The sequence below is a fragment of the Mustela lutreola genome, chromosome 7 (assembly GCF_030435805.1).
Source record: "Mustela lutreola isolate mMusLut2 chromosome 7, mMusLut2.pri, whole genome shotgun sequence".
In the NCBI taxonomy this organism is placed as follows: Eukaryota; Metazoa; Chordata; class Mammalia; order Carnivora; family Mustelidae; genus Mustela; species Mustela lutreola.
Genome location: NC_081296.1, coordinates 83773567 through 83799861, shown reverse-complemented (window position 1 = coordinate 83799861; position 26295 = coordinate 83773567). Strand labels below are relative to the sequence as shown.

Genomic DNA, 26295 nt, shown 5'->3' with positions numbered 1-26295 from the left:
GTCACCACAAAGAAACAGACAAAAGGAACCATAAAGGAAGAAGTTAAGAAAGGAAGAGACAAAACAATTAACAAAATGGTAACGGGCACATAACTATACATAATAAGTACTTTAAATGTAAATAAACTGAATTTTCCAATAAGAAGACAACAGAGTGGCTGAATGGATAAAAAGAAAAAGCAAAACAAAAGACCACCAACTATATGATTTCTACAAGAGACTTACTTTAGATGTAAATACACAGACTAAAAATGAAGAGATGGAAAAAGATATTCTATACAAATGGAAACAAAAAAAAAAAAGCTGGAGTAGTGATACATCAGACAAAACTTGATTTGAAAACAAATGCTGTTAAGAATAAAGATGGATGTCATATAATGATAAAGAGGTCAATCCAAAAAGAGGATATGGCATTTATAAATATTTATATACCTGACATAGGAGCACCTAAATATGTAAGCCAAATACTAATAGACCTAAAGGGAGAAAGAGACAACAATATAATAATAGTAGGGACATGTAAAATACCACTTACATCAAATGGCAGCTCATCCAGTTAGAAAACCAATAAAGAAACATGACTTAAATGACACATTAGACCAGACAGACTTCACATATATACAGAAGATTCCATCCAAAGGCAACAAAACACACATTCTTTTCAAGTGCACATGGAACATTTTCCAGGACAGATCATATGTTGAGCCACCAAAGAAGTCTTAATAAATTTAAGAGGACAGAAATTATGTCAAGCATTGTTTACAACCACAATAGTATGAAACTCGAACTTAATTATATGGAAAAAAAACTGGAAAGTTCACAAATATGTGCATATTAAACAACATCCTACTAAACAAAGAAATAAAAAGAGAAATTTTAAAAAAACTTGAGACAAATGCAAATTTAGGGTATGCACATACACTAAAATTTGTGTGATGTAGCAAAAGCAGTTCTAAGATGGAAGTTCATAACAATAAATGTCTACCTCAAGAAAGAGTTTCAAATAATCTAACTTTGTATCTCAAAGAACTAGAAAAAGAACAAAGTCCACAGCTTCTAGAAGGAAGGAAATAAAAAATATTGGAGCAAAAATAAATGAAGTGGAAACTGAAAAGATAATTAAAGATGATCAATAAAACTAAGAGCTGGTGTTCTGAAAAGATAAATAAATTTGGCAAGCCTGTAGCTAGATTCACCAAGAGAAGGAGAGAAAGGACTCAAACAGGGAAAATAAAAAATATAAGCCAAGTTATAATTGATACCACAGAAATACAAAGGATCATAAAAGACTGTTAGGAATAATAACACCCCTTGCTCTTAATTCTGTAAGCATTCAAGAAAACTGAACACGGGAGTCTGTTAGACACCATTCCCAGGATTATCTAACCAGGAAAGATAAAATGTACTATAACTAAAAGAGGAATATACAGCGACCAGCCAGGATATGCAAATTATTAGTTCACCGAACCGAGAGGCTACACTCAAAAGGGCTGTCACATGAACAGATCACAAATGCAATGAAGCAGTCAAGACTGGTTTTGAAGTGCATTTGGGTAAAAGGTAGATGTAGAATAAAATGAACACCAGCTGTTTGCAGTTGTTTTTTGCTAGGTGTGGCTTGACTTCAGTGGAATTGCAACATGTTCTTACAGAAGTCAAAGCACTGACATGTAAAACCCATCGTTACTCATAAGAAGCTCGACTTCTATAAGAAAAATATATAATCTCTGCAATTCAGGGATCATTTAATACTTCAAAATTCCATGAACCTTTTTAACATAAAGAAATCTCACTCCATATCCAAAGTTCTGAATTAGAATATTGAGAGGGAGAGAACTAGCCAAATACACTTTTTGAAAAGTTTCAGAGATGACCGAGAGAACTACATGTTAGAAGAAATATTGTTAAGAAAAATGCTGTTCATGTCGATTCTATGCTTATTAGAGTATTTGCTTTGAGAGTCTGTGTTAATTCTACAAATTAAAAGTAGTTATAAGAAAGAAATATATGGGAGCGCCTGGGTGGCTCAGTGGGTTGAAGCCTCTGCCTTCGGCTCAGGTCATGATCTCAGGATCCTGGGATCAAGACCCGTGTCAGTCTCTCTGCTTGGCGGAGAGCCTGCTTCCTCCTCTTTCTCTGCCTGCCTCTCTGCCTACTTGTGATCTTTGTCTGTCAAATAAATAAATAAAATCTTAAAAAGAAAAGAAAGAAACATACGTTCTTTGGGAAGTCAATTCAAGTAACACTGGTCACTGTGACTGGGGATATAAAACACAATCCACCACTTCTGCTCCAGGAGCCCTCAGTCCAGACTTTGCCAAAAGGAAAAGTATAATACCCACCTTTGGGTACTGTCCACTTGAGGTCATATTCTTAGCTTTCTTCCAGATTTATCTATAGGAAGAATAATATTTTCTCCATAGTAAAATGCCTTCACTTTCCCCATTCTTTGAAACTCCCTGCAATTAGTAACCAAAACTCTTATTTGATTTGTCTATTTTTTTTAAGTTTCTGGGTATGATAAACATGACTTCCACATCTTATTACTATTTTATGGAAGGTAATTAAGTCTCCTTCTTAGAAATGAAGTGTAACTTCATATGGGCTCCAATTTTCCAACTTTGATGATGATGTGTCTTAATGGTTTCCTAGTTTTCAGATTTAATTATATTATTTTAATATATTATAGGCACTAATGATGTTACCTTTGGGAACCATATTTAGATCACACAAGAACACCCTCAAAAAAAGGTTTTTTATGAAAATGTCACCCACATTTTCACTTATGATACTCTCTTCCTCATCACATCTTAAATCCCTGAGGAAACAGTTAGCAAAACTTCTCATAGTGAAGACTTCCATCACGGGCAAATAGTTAAGTAGATGCCAACTCTTCCAAAGCCAGTGCTTGTTGATGCTTCCTCTCTGGCTGGCAAAAGAAGCTTTTGCACAAATACTAAGAGGTTTCTTGGCTCCACTATGTACTATAATTCACCCTGTTGTGGAGGAAAACAGCTGTTTTGTGATCATGGTCTGGACATTTGCCATATTGTCATACTGAGTTAAAATCCCAACTCGCCTCTCAGCACTGCAGTTCAGTCTCTAGGCTATTGGATAATGAATGAAGAGAATCCTTGGACTTTCTCTTTTAATTCATTGATTTTGATTGTCCTGTCTAACTTATAGCATGTTTTGTTATCTATCAATAGCCAAATTTTTAGCAATACATAGCAATAAAAACATTCCTTGAAATATCACATTTCCAAATCAAGATGTTCAAAGATAACCACAGTAATTATAAGCAAATCCCCTTGAACACAGTTCATAGTGGCATGTAATTTCACTGGCTCATGATGACACCTTATTCCCAAACCATGTCCAAACTATGTACACCACTCAGTGGATGGTGTCAGCATTTGGTTTGTGTGCAATCTGAAGTCAACAACTGGCCCTCAATACCAGCTATCATATATTTGTAATGTACCCAAATACAGATTGCTGCTGGAGAAATGTGACTAAGAATTCTCTTGCCACCACAAATGTAAAACCTCATAAAAAGAAACTGCATTTGAAAATTTTAATCTTAAGGGGTTTTAATATCAAGTACACAAGACAGTTGAGAATTTTGTATAATTATTCTCCAAAATAACATAAGTGTATCCTGAAACAATTCACATGAAATAGTCCACTTGAAATTCAGGTAATACAGTCATATTTTCTTAATAGTGGTAGGTACATATGAAAAGGAAAAGAACATAATGAGACACATTGGGAAGAATAAAGATATCACTTCCTTTCATAGAGATCCATCAATTTCCAGATTGCTTTGGATACAGTTACTATGCCACTGTGAGATTTCACTAATCGAACCATTGCACCATGGAACAATCCACTAATAACTCACAAAGGATCATTAAACTTCATTTAAGGCACTTAGTAGTTTATCAAAGGGACAAAATGTTAATTCCAACTCCAAATGGATGCACAGGACATGGAGATTCTCAAATCTGTCATTCAGAGGTGGAAGACGTGTATACATACGCATTTAGATCACTGAACATAAGTAATGGCCATTCCATCTAAAGGGCACAATTTAGATTCTGCTTTTGTTTCTTTAGCACTCAAAGCCTGGATTTGTTTGTAGGTAGATAATATTACCAAGCCTTTATCCATAAATCCTGATGGATTTAAGATTATCTAAAAATTATTGAGAGTGAAATACTTCCCCAAACTCTGTAATTGCTTTCAGATATGGACAAGGAAACACTGCACATATTTCTTACAAATTATAAATCATAATTTTCCACAGGATGTTGAAGTCAAAGTCATAATACTAAAGAGTAGTAACGAAAGAGTTTTTCTAGGAATAGCCACAAAGAAATGACTGGAACAGGTCACAACTAATCCAGAGCCAGAGTAGCTTCCATAGATGCCATAGAGTTGTAGGGAAACAATTATATTCTTGTGTATGTGCACAATAGCCAAAAATTCTAGGCACAAGTTCTAAATCCCATTTCCAGCACTTGGAAAAAAAAAGATTATCAGTAATATCAGTAAAGAACTGTGTATAAATCTGGCATAATGCCACTAATTTTTAAAGAAAGCATAGGATGAGACAGAGTTCACTAATTATAATTTTCCAAACAAATTTTCAAAAAATTTACTTTGTTGGTATTTATTCTGAGAGGAAAAATTCCTATATTTGAATGTCTGCTGCATGCAAATCTAATAAATATTAAAGGACAAGTATTCCATGAGAAATATTTATAAAATACTCCATATTCATTAATAAAACACTTCAGAACAAAATAAATACTTTGTGTCATGGCCATGTCAGCAGGAATAGATCCACTAATTATATAAGGTTTTTGTGCCCTGTCCTTCTAAAAGAGGACCTAAAAATGCATGCATGTGTAACATAAAGCGTCTACTGCTAAGGCAAAAAAAAAAAAAGAAAGAAAGAAGAAAGCACTTGTAGTTCTTCATCTCCCAACATGAGCCAATGTTTGAGAAAAGAAATGTGTTTGCTTTATACAATACTATTCACAACCAAATTATCCCAAAGTGCTTTACAAAGTAATTAGTTGGAGGCTAGTATGAGAGTATGTAGGCAAACACAGGAGCCATTAAGACACTCAGCAATAGCTCACACACTGCTTTGGACGTTAGAACCTGTTTTATTGAGAGTGGAGATGTTAGTTCAATTATAGAGTAATTTAATAGAATAATTGGAATTCCTCTGGGTCTAGTAAAGTTTTACAGATCATCAAAAATGATAAGCTAACTCCATATATTTTTTTTAATTTCTAAAAATACAAGTGTGAATTAAAACATATATTTTCCCTCAGGTAATTTATTTATAAGAAATTATTGCTATGAGGTTAAATTATAACAGAAAAACACTATGTAATTCTCTCCAAAAGATCCTTAATAGATTTGCTAAGGACATATTATTTCACAAATTCTTTTCTTTACCTTCCCCATTGACAAACACTTCACTTGTTTTCCCCTGAGCTTTGTTTATGCAAGGATTCAACCAGAAATCCTTTTCTCTCTTCTCAACATAATTAATCCTTACCCTTCCTTTAAGTCACAGTTTATTTTTTTTAATTTTTTAAGTCACAGTTTAGATGTAACTTCTTTACATCTAAAATCTCTCAATGGAAACATCCACCTTCCTTGTTTTTTATCGCTTTTTTTTTTTTTTTTTTTATCTCTCACTGGATCTTGGCTCAAGTTATGTTGGATTAGCATTTACAGTTTGAGAATAAGACCCGATAAGGACAGCAATAATGCCTGCTACCTCATTTATCCCCAATACATGATCAGACACATGGTTTCCAAAGTTCAAGCAGATAGCAGTCTGGAGGATGTATTGTCAGGAGCTTCTCTAAGAAAGCATTGCACCATGAAGCAAAAACTAAACAGCTAAGCTTCTGGCTTCAACTCTTTTACTAGCCTGGTTTCTTCCTCATCCACCCACGTCCTAAACTCCTTTGATCCAGGGGCACTCTCTAGATACCATTTCACACATAAACAAACACTTACAGACAGATATGGTGACATAACTGCTGTCTTCATCTTTCCACCATTTTGAGTGGCAGAGACAGCCGGCTAGGATTAGCTGAGCTGCTGCCAAGTTCTTACCTTCCTCTGGTCCCCATGTCGAAGTATGGACTGCCCTCAGGTGGCCCCTCTGTCCCTGCAGAAGCAATGAAAATATTCAATAGATAAAATAATAAAAGGAAGAATAATTAGAGAATAAAAAGGGGAGTTGTGTTTCTACCTAAAATGCATCATAAAATGTTAAATTCCTTTTGCTCGAAAAACCTATCTCTGTTTCCCACATGGTTGTTGAACATACATGGAGGAGGCCCTACTTTGAGTGTTTACTCAGTAAATGTCATAAAATCAATGGTTTCTGTTAAGCAGCAGCATGTTTTGTCAGTTTGGATTTTTCTGTCACCTTTTTTGTCTCAGGCTTCACTTTGGAAGTCTTTTTGGCCGTGAAATGATTTTAGTAACAGGTGCAGCTTATTATCAGTGAAATTAGATAAGTGTCACGGCATAGTCTGCATGGCAGAGGCTAGTTTAATTTCTGTGCTTCTAGCCTACACTTCTTTAGCCTAACTGACTCACTAAGAAACCATGTCCCAGGCCAGAAGACAATTTATCGCATTTCAAGGCTGAAGCCAATTGCCTCAGATGAACCGTCACATTGCAGCCATCAGGGAAGATAGAAGTTGCTGATATTACCAGTTTTGGCTCTCTTGTTTATCAGTGACAGAAAACCAAACCAAACCAGTTTATTCAAAAATGACTTGATTAGCTCACCTACAGAAGGGGATTGACTTGATCCTGGGGCTCACTTTAATGTTACCAGGATCTGATCTTTCTCAAACACTCTGCTCTGTGTTCTTTGTGTTGGCTCCATTCTTTGGTAGGAATTCCCCTCGTGGTGCCAAAATGGATGCAATGGCTTCAGCTTCATATCCTGTGAATGCAAGTTCTATAGTCCCAGGAGATCTCTGATTACAACTCATTAGCTCTATGTCAGGTGATTCCCTACCCCCCACCAAACAATTACTCTAGCCAAAAGAATGTAGTGCCTAATTTCAGAAGCTGGAAAGAAGTCAAATACCATCAAATAAGCAAGGGCTGAAAGTAGAGAAAGGGTGGTTACTGAGGTAAGTCAGGGTGTTACACGGGAGGGAAAGGGGGAGAACAAAAATAAAGGCCAAATTGTAAAGAACTGGTATGCTGTAAATATAAAAATTTTCTTTTTTGGTTCACTAGGGGTTTATGTAGTACCAATGACATTCTTAGTTACATAATTTTATTTATTTCACTTTAGGTGGACTTCAGATAAAAATTTGCAAAAACATTTAGGTAGAAAATATTGTCCTCACAAACTTATCTACAAATTCACATTAATAAAATAAGTAGATATACTTAGGAGATTAAGAGCTGTGAATGGCATTTTGCCAGCTAAGTTCTGGAAGCCTCTTTGTGTGAGCAACATTCTCTGGCATGAGCGAACTAGTCTCTCTCAGCTGAGTTAAATTTTCACAGTATTGAGAACTCTTCCATCAAACTATTTCCCCCAAACAGACCTGTACCCCTGGGGATAAAAATATATGTTTATAAAAAAAAAATAAAAAAAAATGATTTCCCCCAACTTTATAATTTATTTTTTTATTGGAATTTATCAAGCTATTACCTTCTATAGATATAATGAATTGAAGAGAAAAATTCTTTGCCCTCATGAAGTTTAATCTGTGTGGTGATATAATCAATCTGCATTTTGAAAAGAACACTCTTATTGAAGCTTGTGTATGGAAACAAGTTAGGTAGAAACTACAATAGTGTAGGTGACAGATGAACCTAAATTTAATATGCACAGAAACACAGGAGATGGAGCAAAGTCATAAGAATAGAAAGAAGATCTTAATATAAATTGTCACTAATTTGCCAATGGCTAAGAGATGAGGTTGCTGTACAGTGGTACATCAGTGTTGCTTCCTATACATCTGACTTAACAAATTGAATGGATGGTCTTGTACTCTCTAATAGAGGACCAGGTTTGAGAGATCCCGAATATTTTTACCTCTCCTATGACACTAATAATATATCTTGCATTTTACTTACTTCTGGGCCTACCTTATTCTCAATCACAATATTATTGCCTCATTCAGTGAGAGATCAAGTTTTAAGAGTCTCATCTTACCCTAGAGCCATCATCATGCCTGGCTCATAGTCGTACCGATTAATTATGTTCCACCTACTTTTGAGGACTAACTTAATGAATAACCAAATAAAAAGCCATGTATTGCAGTACCTAAAATATACTATCATATTATATTCCTTTCTAGTCATCATTATGTTTTGCAGGATTCCTCTTTAAAGGATAAAATCTGAAATTTTTAAATAACTACCTTCAAAATATGATCAAACTTCTAATTGATTATAATAACTTATCCCCCTTTTAGAGGAGGGTTTTGTTTGTGTTTTCCAGTTTTACTGATATAATTGGCATATGTCACTGTCTGGTATAAGATGTGCAGCCTAATAGTTTGAATTACATATATTGTGAAATGATTACCACAATGTTTACTTAGCATCCATCACCTCATAGAAATGGAGGGCGTTTTTAATCAAACAAGAGGAACAAGGAAAGGTACTTGGATTTTATCTGGAAGATGGTCATTTGCCTATGCTCTCTTTGCCTTTGAATTCCCCAAAGTACCTATTTTTTAAATATTCATTTGACTATATAAGTATTTTATAAATGACAATCTATTATAGCATCAGATTGTCAATTATTTCTTCTTTTGCTATTTACCTTTTCAAATGTTTGTCATATTTGAGTCATATCTAAGCCTCTGAGCTTGAGGACTACCTTGATCTTTGTAGTCTGATCTCATCCTTACGACTGACTTAATTATAGTTAGCAGTTATTTGATTGGTAGGCTTTTCACTAGTTGTTGTAGTAATTTATTAGGTGGTTCTTATTTTTTCAGTGGTAAATGGTTAGCCTTTAGAATGAGAATAAAGAACATATTCTGACAATGCTCCTTCCACCATTTCGTATTAACTCTCATGTTCCTCATGGGTTGGAGTTATTTCCAGTCAAAAATGATTTCAACTCAATCATAAATCTCTCACATATCTTCGGAGGGAATGGTTCCTAAAGCACACCCTCAGGGTTATTTTTTAATCTTCTGATCTTGTAATCACTAGAGCTCAAATAGTTCCCAAGTTACTCTATAACCTTTAGACAAGCATTGATTTATTTTCTGAGTTTCATCTTTCCAGACCTCTCATTTTAAAGATTGCTTCAAAAATGAGGTCTATGTTACCTTAACACTGGCTCTTTCCTTGATACATGCCCTGCTGTTAACTGAATACATGTCAGAAACATTAAAGACATACATAGGGCACTTTCTATGCCAATCATTAAACAAACCCTCCTATTTTTTCCTCTCAAAATTACCTTGGGTAAAATAGCACTGCAGTCCTGGGATAAAGGAACTGCAACATTTTTTAATGGAATCTCCAAACGGCCCAGTGTTTTTCAGTCCTGGCTTTGCATCACATCACTTGGAGAAGAGTTATAAAAATATGCATGGAGCACCTTACCCCAGAGATATTGTCCTGGAGTACTGCCTGGACATTAGTGATAGCAACAAACAGCCCGGTGTGAGAAGTATATTGCACTAGTCAATAAAATTGTTTTTGTTTGTTTGGTTCCTTGGTTTGGTTTTTGATAAAAAACCAAAAAGAATCAAAAGACACTAGGTTCAAGTGGGTCTGCCAGTAATTACCTTGTGAATTTGGGCAAGTCACTTCATCTTTCCAAATCTCAGATTTTTTTGCCTGTAAAATTAAAAGTTTAGATGATTTGTTTTTAATCTTTTATTAGACTAACAAACTTTATCTACTAGATTCTGGACACACTAAGTCCAGATTGAACAAAACCAATATCAACCAGTCGCTGAACCTGCTTCATGATTTTTTAAGAAGTGACTACCATAACCAGCAGTGCATTTTCATTTACAATTAAATTCTTACCAAAATGAAATTTTAATTGAACAAAATTTTATTAACTGCTATTCCAAACACTTTTTCACCTTTCTGCTTAGTTAATTGCTTAATTAAGTAATTAAATTGTTATATTACTCTGAAGGATTTTTGTAGTTAGAGGTCAGTTGTTGGTTTCCTATATTTTAATAATCACCCTATAGTCTCATCATATTTGGGCAGAACAAATGGATTGCAACAAGCTTTAATTTAGTTGCAGAAATGAATAATAAGGCAAAAAACATGGCTCAGGAGATAGGAGGTTAGACAAGTGAGTGTATATTTAAAGCAAGATGAGGAACTACATCAGCAGGTCTCTTTCTAATCCAGAAAAGCTGCAAGTATGATTACCCAATCTTGAACTCGGGTCATTGGTGCCATAATGGTCCATCCTAGAAGGTGATATCCTGCCCAAAACCCAATTATCCAGATCTGGTGGGCCTTCTGCATACAAATTACTCATCTTGTCTTTTTATATGCACTCATAAAAGGAATAGAATCATTCACACTCCCATTACCCTACTTTTTGAAAACCTTATTGCCATTTTATCTTCTAGCTCATCTCTCTTAATCCTGATCATACCCCCTGCAACCACTCTCCTCTTAAGTTTTAATGTCATCCAAAATAGGCAATGTTTTACCTTTAGCTTTCATTTGCCTTTTTCCACTATTTCTCCCAAACAGATAATGTGGACTTTCATGGTTTATTATATAACACATTCTAAATGTCCTGATTTCCAAATCATGAAGCAAGTTGTGTATGTGTGTGTGCATATATATATATGCACACAGATATTTGAACACCATTGATTTGGATCAGTTGACCATGATAACCCTCAGTAACTGCCCTCCACCCTGTTTTGCTTTATTAATTTAACTCTTTGGATTCGGTTTGGGGTCTGAGTATAATCTGAAGTAAAAGAATATTAGCAATTTGGGGCAATCCTATATGGCATTCACTCTGCAGAGAAGACTGAGTGTATTTTTAGGCGCTGCATGTTTATAACCTAATTTTCCCTCATTACTTTACAGAGGTGACCTTGTTCTAATACCTCCGGCACCTGATGTTATAAAAGTGAAATTCTTTTCAAACCTGCTCTGTTAATGTGTTCCTGCTCAGAAACAAATGCAAGATAACATTAACATTCCTGCCACAAAATACCTGCTAATTTGCTTGCAGTGAAGATAGAAAGCTTTTCATTACATATCACAAACTTCATTTATGTAGAATGAGTCACCAGGCTTGCTGAAAAGCCAATGAGCATCTAATCTCTAATGGTGCCTTCAGCTCTAACATCAATCCTCCTAGTTCGACTCATCTTTTATCAGCTATTCAGTCTTTTTTTTTTTTTTTAATTTCTATCCTGTTACAAAATTGTGTTGTTCATCTGTCAAAACAGCTTTGATTTATGTTTTTATATTACAGCTTCAGAGAAGAAAACACACACACACAGAGGAATATGCTATTTTCTCATTAAGGTCAGAATAAAATCTATGTGACAGAAAATGAACAACTTGGTTTCAAACAAATGATGACATTACTAAGTTCATAAAAGTTGCATTCCTGATCTTAAATTCTGCTTGATATGTGTCCCTCTATGTTGCTTCTCTTGAAAATGATCTGCAGAGGCCTGTTCAAATTTATATGCCATCTCTAGGCATAAGAGAAAAATAAAAAGAAAGCAGCTTTCAATGCCTTGGTTTGTTCTAAACATATTAAGACAATGGCTTTTCAATTACGGTTATTCTATTAAAGTCGTATCCTAATGGCATACTATCATTGATGCGGTTCTCACTTAATCTCTCAGAACTTCCCTAAAGATTAACCCTGGAAAGCTACTTTGTGTCAATCTTGGATCATTTCCTGAGAAGGTAAAAAAAAAAAAATACAAACCTGTGCTTTATGTATCAAACTCTAACTACAGACTTTCATTAAGTACATTTAATGGATATTCTTACTTATTAGATATAAAATCCCCCAAGAGTTTTAGGGACTTAGAAAACCTCACTGAGAACAAACTCTTTCGGACTGGCAGAATTAGATAGCAAGTTAATTTGAAAGTCTGTAAAGTCAATAAAAGTCAGGCAAAGAATGTGTATAAGAAGGTTGAAGATACTCTATCTCTTTGTTTTAGTGGCATATTATGCAAACCTTAGAAGGTTTTTTCCTTTCCTTTCCTTTCCTTTCTTTTCCTTTCCTTTCCTTTTCTTTTTTCTTTTCTTTTCTTTTCTTTTCAACACCAAAGACATTTTATCACCAGCAGGTGAACACAGAGGCATTTCTTTGCTGTAAGAAGTAGAGCCTGAAGTCATTATGCTCAATTTGTTGTATCCTAAGGCCCTAATAGGTCTTCACAGCATCTGGATGAAAAACACAAGGTTCAATGAAGCTCCAGAGAGAAATCTCCCTCAAATAAGTGTCATCTTATTTGTCTGCAGAAAAAGCATACAACTCTTCAGAGTGTGACTGTTCTGTGTGATTGAAAATGAGATACACACAAAATAAAGCCTATGGTAACCAGCTGGTTCCAAGCGACAATGAAGTCACTAGTACCAAAGGTTTTGGAATTCTAATCCAGACCTTCTTCACAAATTTCACACCTCAAATTATGCCTTCTTCAGCTCAGTGATTATATGGAAATAATACCCTTAATATGAAGGTTTCCTGCTTCTCTTTGTCAGCTCTAAGTGTATTAAAACCATCCCATCCTCAATTTTTCTAAGTCTATGTTCTTCCTTAAGACTCCAAGTTTCCCCTATGTTAAATTATTTATTTCTTCAACATCACCAAATTATTAGATAGAACAAAAACTTCTGAATCCTTAATTTTCTTGATTACTTATTTACTTCCTTCAGATATTTTTATGCATAAATGAATACTACTTTGGTATGTTTGATGCTGATAGAAATAGAATCTATTCTGAAACAATCTACAAGAGTTTTTTGTGTTGAGGATTTTGCTATACCTTTGTTTGTCAAACTCCTTCATTTCTTTCTGGGAGATTTTTTCAACCCTGGGAATTTTACATTAAATTACCATAATAATGGTGTGCAACTTATATTACTATACACTTCCCAATGTATTTATAAATATGACTCTTCAGATCCCTATAACCACACTAAAAGAAGATAAGCTATATGGTCAACCAATATATTGTCAGCACTGGGGTAAACTGAAAGGAATTTTGGTTCATACATAATTCAAAAGATCTGAGTACCAGCTGTAGCTTCAGGAATTTTAAACACTGGTTTGGAGAAGTGACATAACCCCTTTGAGCCTCAGTTTTTTCAGTCAGTAACTTAACTAATGAAAATGAACTATAAGTTATATGTTGTTTGGAAATGAATGAAATAGAAGTTCAAGTTATGATATAATGGAGAATCATATATTTAACACTACCTATATGATCCTAGATATATAAATTAAGGTTTTTTAAGACTAACATAAGGAAAATTATGTGAGGAATAACCTTGTCAAATACTGTGTAGATTACGTGAAATAAGAAAAAGGAATTTAAAAACGGTACACATATAATGAAAATACAAAGTATTATTGTCAAACATAATTCTAGTAAATAACCCCAGGATCAGTGGGCAAAATAATGGCCCCCAAATATGTGCACAGCCTAATCCCTGGAATCTGTGAATATGTTACCAACATTATAAAAGGGGCTGTGCAGGTATACTTAAATAAAAGAGGATGGGTGGGGGAGACTATCCTGGATTATGTAAGTGAGCCCAATGTACGGGTCCTTTATAATAAAAAAAGGAAGCAGAAGAGATCAGCATGATGAAATCTGAGAGAGACTCACCCACTAATGCTGGCTTTCCACATGGACAAAGGCAGCTATGAGTCAATGAGTCTGTGGATGGCCTCTAGAAGCTACAAAAGGTACAGAAAGAGACTCCCTTATACCCTCCACGAGGGAATAGAGCCATTACCTTGATTTTAACCCACTGAGACCAGCCTTGGGCTTCTAACCTACAGAACTGTAAGACAATAGATTGGATTATTTAAAGACCCAAAACTTGTAGTAATCTGTCACAGCAACAATAGAAAACTAATATACCAGGCATTAAGCTGTTTAATGTCAGACTTAAGATATTCCTAGGAATTCTGCCTCCAAGAATGAAAGGCAGACTAGAGGGGTTAGTACTCTGGGAAGGCATTTCAAGGCTAAGAAACACAAGGGAAAGGTATGGGTTATGAAAAAGACACAGGGTGACTCTTGGCCTAAGTGAGAACAGAAAGCAGATATGAACCATAAATGATCTATTGTTCACAAATTATTAGGCATCTGTTGTATACATAATTATATTCTAGAGGTTTCAAGGAATATAAAAAATGTAAGCTTCATGTATGTTCTTAAATGCAGAGTGCAGTTTTTGTTTGTTTTTAATTATTTTGCCAAGGGCCACCCTGCTTTAAAGCACATTTCCTATTCTACTGAAGACAGATCTCATGGAACTCCTTAGCTAGGAAGTCTGCTGATGGGAGACACCTAGAGTATCTGTCTCCCACAAAGGCCATGAGTCTCTTTCCAGCACAGATCCACAAGGGAACTAACTAAAGTATACTTTTCCTCATTGTGCAATGTGTGCAGTTCAAGAAAACTCTAGCTTCAAGAAGATAGCCTCTTGGGCTGAGCTTCCCCTGTACACAGAGTTGGGGAATCCAACAAGCCTGAGGATAGGAAATGTGCAGGGAGGTAAGAGAATGCTTGGGTACTCTGGGTCAATGGCCTGGTTCCCCCTGTTTCTCTCCCAGTTGGGAACATAGGGGTGTACTGAGAGTTTTGGCCACAGATGGGCCACACAACTACCTGTAGGTATATGTAACTACAACTAATACACACGCAGGGATAAAAGGATCCATCCTGCTCCAGAACAATGTAGCACATTCCTCTGACTCCTGATCTCACGAGATCACAGAGCCAGATCTCCCAGGATCTTGGACTGGGAAACACGTGTGAGAGACAGGACCTTAGTCCAATAAAAACAAGAGGTCCACAAATCGTCCAAGGATAACCATCATTCAAATCTCTTCACCAATGGATCAATGTAAGAAATGCTACCTCAGGGAGATGGCTTGCTGAGCAAAGGCAGGCCCTAGTCCACAGTGGGTGTGGGCCAAATGCTGGGGCAAGTACCAAGAGTGAAAAGAGCATGTGTGAGCCTCTGTGTCTCCACATAAGGGTACTGTGCCATCAGCCCTCAGGTCCAGGAATTCTGGGGATGAACAGGGTCCCCAGTGTACATTTTTGGGGGATTCATAGAAATACCGAGGTCCACTTCCCACCCGCCAACCCCTAGTGCCCCTAGCCAAAGCTCAAGTTACCAATTCCCCTAAAGCCAGATTTTGTAGTAACTCCTAAGCCTTGCATTCCCAGTATGGTCAGGAAGTTCGCTGGTAAGAGATACCTAGGAGACCTGAATCTCACAGGTTCCCTTACTTTCCCTAGGCACAGGGCTGCATGGGGTCTCCTGGTCTCACTTAAACCTCCTGCTCTTCTAGGCATCGTAAGTGCAGAGCTGGTAACCCCTAAGAACAGGAAAAGGGACTGATGGGGGTGGGGTTGGTCCATATGCACAGAAACCTAGAGGTCCTGGGCAGGACACTGGTGAGAAGCAAAGCTTACACAAGCTGGCCTCTCAGAATCCGCGGGAAGATTACCTTTGATTAGTACCAGGGTTTCACCCTTGAGGGCTACTTGGGGCCACAATGATGTGTGGAGGAAACAAAGGGCAGCCAGTCTGCATCCAGCTCCAAAACACCGTAGCTGAGTCACCTGAGGCCAGATCTTCCAGTATCTTGCTGCCAGAATCTCGTGGGAACTCAGAAGTCCCAGAAACTCCTTAGCCTTGCCATCCTGGTCAAGTCTCCTGATGAGAGGCACCTGGGAGACCTGACTCCCACAGACACCCTGAGTTTGAAATCAGCACAGTGCCACAAGGATCTAACTCAAATGACCTTTTCCTTTCCTCATCACTAATGCAGTGCTAGGAACACTTACCACCATGAAGATGGCCAGTAAATAGCAATACAGAATACCAGAGATATTCTGTCATAAAATTTAAGCAGTATATACTTAAGTATATAAGTATATAAGTATATACTTAAGTATATAAAGTATATAAAATTTAAGTAGTATAAATTATACATAGAACTATGAGTTCAATGAGTCTACAGATAAGATTATTTGACAAAGGGAGTAGTGATGTGAATAGGTTACACAATCCAATGGCACGAGGAGACCAAGAGGAGGTAAAGTATAGTGAATGGGAAGATTACTACCTCCATTTCCCACGGCAACTAGGGGATTTCAATATTTATCTTTTGTATGTATTGAACACCTATGAAAGAGTTCCTTTGTATAAAGATTTAAATGAAGCTTTTTTTGTTTGTTTGTTTAATAATTTGACAGCCACTGCAGTAATCAAGTAGAAACTGCTGAGTAGATTCAAGCTTGGAAATCTCACAAATACTTTACCAGGAGTATAAAAGTATAAAAGATGGAACAGAGACAACAGTTGTAATAGCCCAAGTTCAAGGTTAATGGAGGAAAATATGAGAAAGACAAATCTGATAGGGAAAAAAAGGGAGAAAAAAACAAAAAACAAAAGAAAGGAAGAAAAGAACTAGTACTTTTTGACCATGATTTGATAAGAGAGGGAGACAGAAGACCCTAAGTCACTGGCTTGAAGGATAAGGTACATACACCACTCCCATGATTCCTTAAGTAGCAACACTGGTTTGAATATTAACTAATTCAATCCTCATAACAATTCTAGGAGATGACTTGTATCATTATTCCTCATTTACTTGTAAGGAAACTGATGTCTCAAAGGCCAAGTAATTTGCTGTAGGTCACCTGCTTAGCTCTTGGCAGGGTCGACATTCGAATTTAGGCTGTGGAACTCTGGGGTCATGTTCTTAGCCACTGTGCTGTAGAGGATGGAGCAGTTATTTGAGAAAGAAAGCAACTTTCTTTTTAAGGTTTATTTATTTATTTGGGGAGGGAGGCAGAGGGAGAGGGAGAGAGAATATCAAGCTGACTCCCCACTGAGCATGGAGCCCCATGAAGGGCTCGATCTCATGACCCTGAGATCATGACCTGAGCTGAAATCAAAAGTAAGAGGTTTAACCTACTGGGCCACCCAGGTGCCCCCCAAAGGAGCAACTTTTACTTTGAACATGTGAGATTTGAGGCAAGTGAAACAATATCTCTGTGGTACATTTTGCTATCATTACAGTAAGATCTTAGAACATTGCTGCAGTGTAGAGCAAAGTTGACCCTGACAAATGATAAATCTAGATACCACTGAGTTATTGTTTGAGTCAATAGGACATCTTGACTTCTGCTGCATGCACTGAGAACTATAATATTATTTCATTATCAGTAAACTATAGCAACTCATAAAGGAATTAGAGACAGAACTACTTCCCTAGAGGCAGTCATGCCATATGGCTGTTATAAAAATATAGTTTTAAATAATATCAAATCTAAGCACTGTTATAGAAATCTCTTCATATCACACTATCTATAATTCCTAAGGGGTCAACAGAACACTAAACCCCTATAACAAGGAAATTATCTTATTATGCATTACTTGGCAATTATTTAAAACAACAACAACTTCAGAATTGTATTTCACTTTTTTTTTTATATAATTTTTTTATTTTTTATAAACATATATTTTTATCCCCAGGGGTACAGGTCTGTGAATCACCAGGTTTACACACTTCACAGCACTCACCAAATCACATGCCCTCCCCAATGTCCATAATCCCAACCCCTTCTCCCAAACCCCCTCCCCTCGGCAACCCTCAGTTTGTTTTGTGAGATTAAGAGTCACTTATGGTTTCTCTCCCTCCCAATCCCATCTTGTTTCATTTATTCTTCTTCTACCCACTTAAGCCTCCATGTTGCATCACCACTTCCTCATATCAGGGAGATCATATGATAGTTGTCTTTCTCTGCTTGACTTATTTCGCTAAGCATGATACGCTCTAGTTCCATCCATGTTGTTGCAAATGGCAAGATTTCATTTCTTTTGATGGCTGCATAGTATTCCATTGTGTATATATACCACATCTTCTTGATCCATTCATCTGTTGATGGGCATCTAGGTTCTTTCCATAGTTTGGCTATTGTGGACATTGCTGCTATAAACATTCGGGTGCATGTGCCCCTTTGGATCACTACATTTGTATCTTTAGGGTAAATACCCAATAGTGCAATTACTGGGTCATAGGGCAGTTCTATTTTCAACATTTTGAGGAACCTCCATGCTGTTTTCCAGAGTGGCTGCACCAGCTTGCATTCCCACCAACAGTGTAGGAGGGTGTATTTCACTTTTTAAATGCAGGTTAAGTCCTCCTTAAATTTTAGTTACTGAACTATCACTGATAATAAGGAAAATAACAGATATTAGTTCCAATTCAGGTACAGAATTTCTGGCATATAATTAGAGATCTGCAAACTCATATGTAGTCAAGAAAAGCCTCATTACCCACAGGTAGTTGACAAAATACTTCACCACCTGCATATTGCCTGTTAAATTTAGATCAAGATTGACAAAATATTTTTTCCTGTGGTGCTTGAAACTCAAAAGCCCAAATTTCTAACGCTCCCTTGCCCTAGTTTCACTTTTTATTTATATATATATATTTTTTTTATTTTTTTGAGAAATCTTCCTTCATAAAAGCCTTTAGAACTCTGTGAAACTTTTTTTTCTTCTATTCCTTTGCTGTTTGGAATTCCACTTCTGTGTTACAACTGTGTTAAAGCTCTAAGATAACCACAAAAACAAAAGTGTGGCATCAAATTGAACCTGACCTGCTGGCAGACGGAATGGAACAAAATCTTTCCTTTAAACCCCTCCAGTATTTGGTGAATCTTCTAATCCTAAAAAGCTGACTTTTATTGATTCTTTTTGTGTTATAAAAGAAATATCATATCTGAAGAACTTTTTCGTATAAAAAGTCTGGAGATTCTCAGCTACTTCGTTGAGAAGAATTCTAATGATGAATAAAGAGTCAATCACAAGTACCAGAAGAGAGACTCTATTTGGAAAAAAAAAAAAAAAAAAAAAACAACATGTAGAGGAATCTTTTATTTCCTTTGAATTTCACCTTGAAGCAACTTACGGCTTTCCGACATACACTACATTTGGTTGTAGAATCTGAGTACTTATCATAAAAAGATTGAGAGAATTCTCTAATACTTAGAATATATTGAGATTAACTCATAGGTAATTGATTTAAAATTGGGATATCTATCTATCATCTATCTATCATCTATCTGCATATATACACATGTACATGAATGATTTTCTTACTATATGTTAATTTGTCTTAAATTCAAATTTTCAAACACATACGTACATATACTCAGTATGCATCCAGTCCTTACATGATTTCCCAACATTTCAGCATTTTTCACACATGTAAACTATGATTTTTCAGAGTTTGAAGTACCAGCTGCCATTCACTCTGGAAGTTAAGGAATTGTTTTGGGAGCTCCAAGGTCATTCAGCTGCATCTGGGTCACTGAGCTCAGATCCAGGAAGAACAGAATGTTGCTCTTCTCCCAATGGACTTCTTTTTTAGTGCATGCTGCTTTTAATATTCACTCTCTCCCTGGGGTCTAACTGGATTACACTCAAAGTCCAGCTCAGCACAGTGGCCAGATTTCTTATACTCTTAAGGATACAGTGGGCTACATTAATGTTTAAAATATGGGTAAAGTAATGAGTCACATATAGATCAAGGGAATAAATCATGGAACTCTACGATTAAAAAAAAAAAAGCCTTTGTATACATACGTCTTCTAAGTAAACCATTTAAATAACTTGAAGTAATTGTTTTCCAGTCTTGCTTATAAGGTGGGCCCATGGCAAGAATCTCAAGAACAGTGCAATAAGGAATCTGTAATGTAATCACTTAGTGTCTAGTGAAATATTGTTTGATAGAATGAAATTGGAAGATACAATGTCTTTATAAATTTTCTTCTAAACACTGGCATTTACACTCAGCCTAGAGATATTTTTCAAATTAGTTACACCAAACAACACAATCAGTTCTAAAATAGCTAAGATCAGAACACGAATAGAAAGGTCCCAGTTGTGATTCCAATTCACCAACAATACATTTTAAATCCTCTATTAAAACTTAAATAATAAAAAAAAGTATTTTGGGAGGAGCAATCCTATGGTTAACTTCTTGTTAACGAAGTGATGGAATGTAAAATGTCATAGGCAACAAAAGAAATGAGTTCTTTGATTTGCATTTAACACCCAAAAGTATAATATGTCATGATAATTCTTGGAGAAGTATTGAGAAATCCACAAAACTTAATTTTCTGTCTTCATGTGAGACCATATCTAACTTGACTTAGGAGGAATTCTGTTCTCTTATGACATAATTATGTGACCACTTTTAAGAACTATACCAAGTAAGAAGAACAGAAATCCATTTAGTTCCTTCATACAGAACAAATTTAACATTATCATTTAAACGAGTGATAAAGTTGAGAACCGAAATGAGTGCCTTGAAGCACGACAAATAGCAGCAACAGCAGGAAGACACCAAGTATTCCTAGGGCAAAAAGGGACAATGAGAGGAAATGGTGTAAGAAGAGCAAGAAGGTAGGGTTGTCTACGGCTTGGCAGACGGAAGTAGGAACCATGGAACACTGGCTTTCTACCAGAAGCAGGAATCAAGATGGATACATAATCACTGCTAGGAAAGCGACTGTAGGCAGGAAAGAGGGATAGGGAGTAAAACCCTGATTTAGTTTCTTCTCACCCACCAATATCTGCAATTTGCTGAATATAACCAGAAGTCAATAGACAGAAAAATCTGTAATACAGAGTAAAGCAAGAGAATGTGAGAAACACACTAGCAACCAATAACTTAGCACAGGAATTATAAGAAATGAAAATGTTAAGAATCCATAAATATCAGCTCACTCAACCTCTTACTTGTCCCCAAGTATTCATAGCAAGGAATGGTTCTGAAAAATGTCTGCTTATGATGAAACAAAATCCTTTATTTGTAGTCTGATCACATTTTCTAATGTTCACTGGTTTGGTCATCATCCCTTTTACAGCATCTCTCCAGTTATAAAGTCCATTTTGTGATCTTAATTATTATTTTATTTGATTGGCTGTAGAACTAAGTACTTAAGTACATTCATGAGCAGTTATCTTCAAGAATGAACAAAAAGACTGATATTGAGATTCCATGGCAGAAACCTAGAGGACTTGGGGTCCCTGGGTGGCTCAGTGGGTTAAAGCCTCTGCCTTCAGCTCGGGTCATGATCCCAGGGCCCCTGAATCGAGTCCCGCATCAGGTTCTCTGCTCAGCAAGGAGCTTTCTTCCTCCTCTCTCTCTCTGCCTATTTTTGATCTCTGTCTGTCAAATAAATAAATAAAATCTTAAAAAAAAAAAAAACCCTAGAGGACTTTCAGTTTCAATCTCCTTTAAGTATTTTTTGTAGACTCTTATGTTTCTCCTTAGTGTGTAAGAGTAAAGAATATTTAGTTAAGCAAAGCTGTTCTCATACCATAAGCTTCAAGTTACAAAACCCAGTCCAAATTCATTCTGCTTAGAACACAACCTCCATTTGCAAAAATATTTCCAGGATTCCAATTGTTTATCTCTGAAATCATGTTGAGAGGATTTATTACCTCCTTTCCTGGGAGGTAATATCAGATCTCACTCAGATAAAAATACCATTGACTTTCAGTCTCTTGACTGTTCTAAATATTCTAATTCTCCATGTCTAACTCATTAAGAATATACTGCGATGGGTTTTTTCTGCTTTGAATTATGGTCTTAAGCCAGTTTTTAGCACCAATAATGTGGCTGTTTCCATCCCAGCCAAATTCAATTAATTTTTCAAGTAAAATTTCAAGGCATATTATATCGAAGCTTTTACTCCAGTTGAAAGCAAAATTCAGGAATGGAAAACAGCTGTGTGCCCTTCTCCACTGTTTCTTTACTTCCTCCTAAGCTTTTGTTGTTTGTTTTTATGCTAGCATGGTTTCTATAGAATTTAGTGTTCTTTTGGGAGGAGGGGGGTAATGGGTGAGTGTTTTCTGTGTTAGGGTTCTCCAAATAGAACCAGTAGGATACATGCATGTGTGTATGTAGATATGTATGTATTCAAGGAATTGACCTATGTGATTTTGGAAGCTGGTGGGTTTGAAATTTTTAGGACAGGGTGGCAGGCTGGAAATTCTGGTAAGAGTTGATGTTTCAGTCACAAGTCCTGAGCCATCCTGAGGCAGAATTCCTTCCTCTACAGTGGACCTCAGCTTTTTCTCTTAAGGTCTTCAACCGACTGAATAAAGCCCATCCACATAACGGATAGTAATCTACTTTATTCAAAGTCTATTGATTTAAATTTCAATCATGTCTAAATAATAATTTCGCAGAAACATGTAGACTGGCCTTGGACTAAACAACTGGGCATCACAGCTTAGTTAAGTTGACACACAACTATCACATTTTTGTTTGTTACAGTTCCTCCTTTGCCATTTCAATGACCAGAAGCCTATTCCACTTAAATTGTATTGCATTATAATCTATTATTAAAAATATAGTGCTATAAAATAACAAATGTGAATTCTTAGTATTTCTAAAATATTATTTAAGAATGTGAAGTATTGTTATTATTAATCTTTATTTTAAGAAAATGCATCAAAATGAAAAATGACCTACAATATTTTCTAAGCAGAAAATCTGATAAAATTCCTGGAGGAGAGGTAAAGTAACTTATATTTGTTTTAAAAAGCCCTCAAAGGCTAATTTAAATTTGTAAAAAAAAAATTCTGATGCTGAACATTTATTTTATAATTTTTACATTATCTTAATTTTTCATACATTTTCAGTAAGTTTCAGTAGCTATATACGAAGTTTCTATTTTGAATGTGTAGTTAAATATTTTTTTTTAAGAAGACTCATAGATTTTAGTAAGCTCAAAGCTAATGCTTATAGTTTGATTACTATTACTTTAAACCCTGGTAATAGTCATCTCAGTGAATGTTTCCCTAGTACTTTAGGCAGGATTACAGTTTAGAAAATATTTTTTTCTTTTTTATATAACCACTGCTTTATCACTTTTTTACAAATCTACTTATAAAAAGGCATAAGCTTAATAAAATTAATGTTCCTAAGGAAACTAATTTCTTAGTCACTTTATAGTTTTTGTTAAATAAAAAACAAAAAAGAAAAATATATGTTTTGTTAATTAAATGTCATTTCTCATATATTAATGATCCACCTGAGACTGGAAATGAAATAGTTCCCTTTTGTTTAAAGAGAAAAAATAGGTCTCTTTTAATTCTTTTGTCAAATGTTGGTTTTAAATTTTCTTCATGATAAATTTTATATTCTTCTTTCAAAATTCAATTGCCTCAAAGTTTAAGAATTTAGAGGTTATTCATTTTTTCAGTCTCCTAATAGTAGGATGGAATGGTCTACAAATTTGAACTCCATTGGAAAATGTCTGTCCTTAACTTTTATTTTTTTAGTAAAGAACTTAAGCAATATTTAGATTATTAAATCATACACTACTTTTTAAATAATAGTAAATTTCAAAGTTTGAACTAAACAGTCATGGATTTTCTTTCACAAAGTCATATGCTAACCTTATGTATAAAAATATGGATTATTAATAGTTCCTTTTCTGAAGATAATGTTTTTCTCTATATAAAGATTTTTTAAAAACATAGCCTCATTAATCTTTTCTGTGTCTCCAAAGATAATTGTGTATGCATGATTTCCATTTTACAGATTATAAACTAACCTGAGGAAACTGACTGTCATGGGATTCATTTTGTTTCTCATGCCACAGCTTTGACCCACAAACATCTCAAATTTATTATAGGCATAGGCTTTATTTTACTCTTCTATTATATTCCCCAAAGTCCAAAGAGAATGCAGTCTTGTGTGACTTAAGAAAAAAAAAGTTTCCAAGTCAGAAAGTCAGGCTTTGAGACATAGTTTCCCATTTGGGCAAATTATTTAACCTCTCCAAGTTTACATCTGTGAAACACTTGCTCTCTCCACAACAGTGTTGTTTATGAGGAACAAATGAAAGAAATAGGTAAATGTGCTTTGTAAATTGCAGCTCCTATATTAAATGTTAGTTGTTATGTTATACTTATAATCCCACTTAACACTTTCTTTGAAGCAAATATTGAATCTTATCAATACTGGCACTCTTTAGGCCATCGTATATCAGATTTGTTTACCGATCATTTACTGAATAAAGAATGAATGCCACTGAATATTTACTGTGTATCAGGCCCTGTTCTAGATTCTGGTGTTGAGAGGCTGCATTTTTAAATGTTGTTATCAGGCAGGCCTGAAGATCCTAAACGCTTGAAAGAAGTAAAGGTGCAAGCTTGTGGCTATCTGGGGAAAAACCATCTAGACAAAGGATATAGCAAGTGCCAAGAATGTTTGAGATACAAATAGAAGACAACTGTGCTGCTGCAGTGTAAACAGAGAAAGGGTAGTGGGACATGAGATCTGAGATAGTAGGGATAGAGGCAGATCAAGAAAGACATTGTGGATTCTTATGAATATTGGTTTTTACCCTAAAGAATCTGCCTAGCTTGGAGTGCTTTATACAAGGTGATTGTGTCACTGTAGCTCCTATAATGTGAATAGAATGCAGAAGAACAAGAGCAGAAGGGACAAGACCAGCTGAAAGAATCAATGCAGCAGCCCAGGCAAAATATGATTATGATGGTGACTCAACTAAGGTACTAGTAAAGCGAGTGGGAATAAGAAGGCCAATTATATAGATACATTTTGAATGTAGAGCTGATAAAAAATCTGTGAATAGTATTATGGTAAAACTATGTACAAATATTGGAAAAAGTATAAGTTTTCTTTATAAAATTGAGTACCTATTCAATTATTTAGATCTTCTTTAATTCTCTTTAATTAGCTTTATAGTTTCCAGTGTAGAATTCCATACTGATTTTCCTGCATTTTTCCCTAGACACATAATGATTTTTATTGCTATTTTAAGTTCATCTTTATTTTTTCTTTACCATATATAATTCATATATATATATATATATATATATATATATATATATCTTTATGTACATAGATAAATACATATAATCTTCTCAAGTCTGTAAGAACTTAATGAATGAATAATACTAGACCTGAAACTAATGTAACATTGCAGGTCAACTATACTCCAAAACAAAACAAAACAAAACAAAACAAAAAAACACAAGATGTAAAACAAAGAGATAAAGTGGAATTTGAAAATACTTGATTACAACCAAAGAAGGAAAAGAAGAAGCCATAGTGAAATAAAGAACAGCGGCATCACTGTGGTTCAGTGGGTTGGGAATCTGACTCAATTTCAGCTAGGGTCATAATCTCAAGGCCATGGGATCTAGCCCTATGTTGGGCTCCCCATTCAGCCTGGAGTCTGCTTAAGATTCTCTCCCTCTGACCCCACCCCACACTGCTACAACTTTCTATCTAGCTCTCTCTCTCTCTCTCTAAAAATAAAATAATAATAAAATAAAAAATGAAGAATGAAAAAATGAATAAGATAAAAGCTTTAGACACAAATATATAAATACAAATATATGCATATATAAGCATGCATGTATGTAAACACATTGTAACATTTTATATACACACATATATACACATACTATAAGATTTTACATTTATATATGTCTATATGTATAAAATGTCAAAAATATTCTTTGTATACTTCATTTCCTGTTTCATATTTTTTCTTTCTTAAGTCCTTCACCTAGAGTAGTCAAATATTGATTATGCAATGTCTTTACTTTATCAACCATTCCAAACTACATGTTTTTATTTTAATGGTTATCCTATACATTTTATGCATCCCTGATTTATTACAGTACAGTACTACTTTTTTTAGATTGGGGAGGGGCAGAAGGAGAGAGAATCTTAAGCAGGCTCCACACCCAGTGCCAAGCCCAATGCAGGGCTTGATCTCACAATCCTGAAATCATGATTTGAGCTGAAACCAAGAGTCAGATGCTTTACTGACTGAGCCATCCAGGTACCCCAGTGCAGTATTATTTGTTTTACAACTTCCCAAATAATGCTGGAAATTCAGGACCCTTTAAGTTATTCCATCTTGTTTGACTTTGGTATTACTTTGATATATATTTTAAATTCCAAAACAATTA

At 35.4% G+C, this 26295-nt stretch overlaps 1 long non-coding RNA gene across 1 annotated transcript in view; it reads right to left on the bottom strand.

The window, feature by feature from the left end:
- Positions 1-6206, bottom strand: part of LOC131835333 (uncharacterized) — a 41337-nt gene extending 35131 nt beyond the window's left edge. The window contains exon 1 of the long non-coding RNA XR_009355133.1: positions 6148-6206. This is a non-coding gene — a long non-coding RNA (uncharacterized LOC131835333). The remainder of the gene's footprint in view (positions 1-6147) is intronic.
- Between the last annotated feature and the right edge of the window lie 20089 nt (positions 6207-26295).